The sequence below is a fragment of the Odontesthes bonariensis genome, unplaced genomic scaffold, assembly GCF_027942865.1.
Source record: "Odontesthes bonariensis isolate fOdoBon6 unplaced genomic scaffold, fOdoBon6.hap1 scaffold_154, whole genome shotgun sequence".
Lineage (NCBI taxonomy): Eukaryota > Metazoa > Chordata > Actinopteri > Atheriniformes > Atherinopsidae > Odontesthes > Odontesthes bonariensis.
The window spans coordinates 15,001-20,000 of record NW_027457382.1 but is presented as its reverse complement, the minus strand read 5'-3'; positions in this window follow the sequence as shown (position 1 = coordinate 20,000).

The following is a 5,000-nucleotide window of genomic DNA, read 5'->3' as shown; positions in this document are numbered from 1 at the left end:
AAGTCGGCCTCCCATCTTCCAGGAACCAGCCTGGAGCTTCTAGCGGTCAGCCGCACCTTGAATCCGCTCTCCAGCACCTTCCTCGGACTCATGCTCTGCCAAAGTCGGCCTCCCATCTTCCAGGAACCAGCCTGGAGCTTCTAGCGGTCAGCCGCACCTTGAATCCGCTCTCAAGCACCTTCCTCGGACTCATGCTCTGCCAAAGTCGGCCTCACATCTTCCAGGAACCAGCCTGGAGCTTCCAGCGGTCAGCCGCACCTTGAATCCGCTCTCCAGCACCTATCTCGGACTCATTCTCCTCCAGGCCGGCCTCACATCTTCAAAGAACCAGCCTGGAGCTTCCAGCGGTCAGCCGCACCTTGAATCCGCTCTCCAGCACCTTCCTCGGACTCAAGCTCTGCCAAAGTCGGCCTCCCATCTTCCAGGAACCAGCCTGGAGCTTCTAGCGGTCAGCCGCACCTTGAATCCGCTCTCCAGCACCTTCCTCGGACTCATGCTCTGCCAAAGTCGGCCTCCCATCTTCCAGGAACCAGCCTGGAGCTTCTAGCGGTCAGCCGCACCTTGAATCCGCTCTCAAGCACCTTCCTCGGACTCATGCTCTGCCAAAGTCGGCCTCACATCTTCCAGGAACCAGCCTGGAGCTTCCAGCGGTCAGCCGCACCTTGAATCCGCTCTCCAGCACCTATCTCGGACTCATTCTCCTCCAGGCCGGCCTCACATCTTCAAAGAACCAGCCTGGAGCTTCCAGCGGTCAGCCGCACCTTGAATCCGCTCTCCAGCACCTTCCTCGGACTCAAGCTCTGCCAAAGTCGGCCTCCCATCTTCCAGGAACCAGCCTGGAGCTTCTAGCGGTCAGCCGCACCTTGAATCCGCTCTCAAGCACCTTCCTCGGACTCATGCTCTGCCAAAGTCGGCCTCACATCTTCCAGGAACCAGCCTGGAGCTTCCAGTTGTCAGCCGCACCTTGAATCCGCTCTCCAGCACCTATCTCGGACTCATTCTCCTCCAGGCCGGCCTCACATCTTCAAAGAACCAGCCTGGAGCTTCCAGCGGTCAGCCGCACCTTGAATCCGCTCTCCAGCACCTTCCTCGGACTCATGCTCTGCCAAAGTCGGCCTCACATCTTCCAGGAACCAGCCTGGAGCTTCCAGCGGTCAGCCGCACCTTGAATCCGCTCTCCAGCACCTTCCTCGGACACATTCTCCTCCAGGCCGGCCTCCCATCTTCCAGGAACCAGCCTGGAGCCTTTAGCGGTCAGCCGCGCCTTGAATCCGCTCTCAAGCACCTTCCTCGGACTCATGCTCTGCCAAAGTCGGCCTCCCATCTTCCAGGAACCGGCCTGGAGCTTCCAGCGGTCAGCCGCGCCTTGAATCCGCTCTCCTGCACCCATCCTCGGACACACGTTCTTGCCTTTGGACCCCTCCTCCAGGAGCCAGGCTGGAGCTTTTGCCCCCTTCCTCCATCATTTCAGGCCGTGGAAAGTGTCATCTTTCGGATTATCAATTCACCGTCCCAGTCTGGTACTCAGATATTTTTCCGAAAACTGGGTTTCTGAAATCGTGCAGATGGTGTTTTCGTCGTCTGCTAATAACCTCGTCGTGTGGGAGAATAGGGGCGGGCCTTGGGCTGACTCGGCCCATCGTCCCCTTTTCCCGTTCTCTGACAGAAATTTTTTCAAACTTTATCACCCCTGGTACTATAAACTTTTTCACCTCTGGTACTATGTGGCACTTAGAAAATTTTCTGAACCGGGATTCTCACCCCTGGTACTTTTTGGCACTTAGAAAATATTTCTCAACCGGGCTTCATGCCCCTGGTACTTTTTGACACTTTGACGTTTTTCTGAACCGGGCTTCATGCCCCTGGTACTTTTTGACACTTTGACGTTTTTCTGAACCGGGCTTCATGCCCCTGGTACTTTTTGACACTTTGACGTTTTTCTGAACCGGGCTTCATGCCCCTGGTACTTTTTGACACTTTGACGTTTTTCTGAACCGGGCTTCATGCCCCTGGTACTTTTTGACACTTTGACGTTTTTCTGAACCGGGCTTCATGCCCCTGGTACTTTTTGACACTTTGACGTTTTTCTGAACCGGGCTTCATGCCCCTGGTACTTTTTGACACTTTGACGTTTTTCTGAACCGGGCTTCATGCCCCTGGTACTTTTTGACACTTTGGCGTTTTTCTGAACCGGGATAAAGGTCATTTAAAGAGGTGTGTGCATGGTTCCTACTTATAATGGATATATGAAGGACTAAGGAGTCTGAACTTGTTCTGGCCCAAGGAAATCACTTTTTAACAAAAATCCGTATTTGGTCTTAACTCGGGAAAAGAAGGCGATTCCTGTGTTTTGATCTCAAAAGAGGCCATTTATCCGGGTTTGTGCAGGTTTATGCATGGAACTTACTTAGAATGGATATATATGTATGTATATATGAAGGACTAAGGAGTCTGAACTTGTTCTGGCCCAAGGAAATCATTTTTTAACAAAAATCCGTATTTCGTCTTAACTCGGGAAAAGAAGGCGATTCCTGTGTTTTGATCCCAAAAGAGGCCATTTATCCGGGTTTGTGCAGGTTTATGCATGGAACTTACTTAGAATGGATATATCTCTATGTATATATGAAGGACTAAGGAGTCTGAACTTGTTCTGGCCCAAGGAAATCACTTTTTAACAAAAATCCGTATTTCGTCTTAACTCGGGAAAAGAAGGCGATTCCTGTGTTTTGATCCCAAAAGAGGCCATTTATCCGGGTTTGTGCAGGTTTATGCATGGAACTTACTTAGAATGGATATATCTCTATGTATATATGAAGGACTAAGGAGTCTGAACTTGTTCTGGCCCAAGGAAATCACTTTTTAACAAAAATCCGTATTTCGTCTTAACTCGGGAAAAGAAGGCGATTCCTGTGTTTTGATCCCAAAAGAGGCCATTTATCCGGGTTTGTGCAGGTTTATGCATGGAACTTACTTAGAATGGATATATCTCTATGTATATATGAAGGACTAAGGAGTCTGAACTTGTTCTGGCCCAAGGAAATCACTTTTTAACAAAAATCCGTATTTCGTCTTAACTCGGGAAAAGAAGGCGATTCCTGTGTTTTGATCCCAAAAGAGGCCATTTATCCGGGTTTGTGCAGGTTTATGCATGGAACTTACTTAGAATGGATATATCTCTATGTATATATGAAGGACTAAGGAGTCTGAACTTGTTCTGGCCCAAGGAAATCATTTTTTAACAAAAATCCGTATTTCGTCTTAACTCGGGAAAAGAAGGCGATTCCTGTGTTTTGATCCCAAAAGAGGCCATTTATCCGGGTTTGTGCAGGTTTATGCAAGCAACTTACTTAGAATGGATATATATGTATGTATATATGAAGGACTAAGGAGTCTGAACTTGTTCTGGCCCAAGGAAATCACTTTTTAACAAAAATCCGTATTTCGTCTTAACTCGGGAAAAGAAGGCGATTCCTGTGTTTCTTTCAGAAAAGGTCCTTTTTCTGAACTGGGATTCATGCCCAACATCCAGGCTCTCGTGCCCTGCCCACAGACACAAATCCAGGCCGAGTTTCAGCACCTCTGCATGGACAGCATTCATGGCTGCTTTCCTCTCCCAACAGCCAGTCTCTCATGCCCTGCCCACAGACACACATCCAGGCCGAGTTTCAGCACCTCTCCTCGGTCCAGTATTCATGGCTGCCGTCCTCTCCCAACAGCCAGTCTCTCATGCCCGGCCCAGAGACACACATCCAGGCCGAGTTTCAGCACCTCTCTTCGGTCAGGCAATCATCCCTGCTCCCCTCTCATAACGTCCAGGCACTCATGCCCTGCGCACAGACAAACAGAACCCAGGCCGAGTTTCAGCACCTCTGCTCGGACAGCATTCACGGCTTTTGTCCTCTCACAGCATCCAGTCTCTCATGCCCTGCGCAATGACACACATCCAGGCCTAGTTTCAGCACCTCTCCTCGGTCAGGAATTCATCCCTGCTCCCCTCTCAGAACATCCAGGCACTCATGCCCTGTGCAATGACACATCCAGGCCGAGTTTCAGCACCTCTCCTCGGTCAGGAATTCATCCCTGCTCCCCTCTCATAACGTCCAGTCACAGACACAGATCCAGGCCGAGTTTCAGCACCTCTCCTCGGTCCAGCATTCATCCCTGCTCCCCTCTCAGAACATCCAGGCACTCATGCCCTGTGCAATGACACATCCAGGCCGAGTTTCAGCACCTCTCCTCGGTCAGGAATTCATCCCTGCTCCCCTCTCATAACGTCCAGTCACAGACACAGATCCAGGCCGAGTTTCAGCACCTCTCCTCGGTCCAGCATTCATCCCTGCTCCACTCTCATAGCATCCAGGCACTCATGCCCTGCGCACAGACACACATCCTGGCCGAGTTTCAGCACCTCTCCTCGGTCCAGCATTCATCCCTGCTCCACTCTCATAGCATCCAGGCACTCATGCCCTGCGCACAGACACACATCCAGGCCGAGTTTCAGCACCTCTGCTCGGTCCAGCATTCATCCCTGCTCCACTCTCATAGCATCCAGGCACTCATGCCCTGCGCACAGACACACATCCTGGCCGAGTTTCAGCACCTCTCCTCGGTCCAGCATTCATCCCTGCTCCACTCTCATAGCATCCAGGCACTCATGCCCTGCGCACAGACACACATCCAGGCCGAGTTTCAGCACCTCTGCTCGGTCCAGCATTCATCCCTGCTCCACTCTCATAGCATCCAGGCACTCATGCCCTGCGCAATGACACATCCAGGCCGAGTTTCAGCACCTCTCCTCGGTCAGGCATTCATCCCTGCTCCCCTCTCACAGCATCCAGGCACTCATGCCCTGCGCACAGTCACACACCCAGGCCGAGTTTCAGCACCTCTCCTCGGTCCAGCATTCATCCCTGCTCCCCTCTCACAGCATCCAGGCACTCATGCCCTGCGCACAGACACACATCCAGGCCGAGTTTCAGCACCTCTCCTCGGTCCAGCAT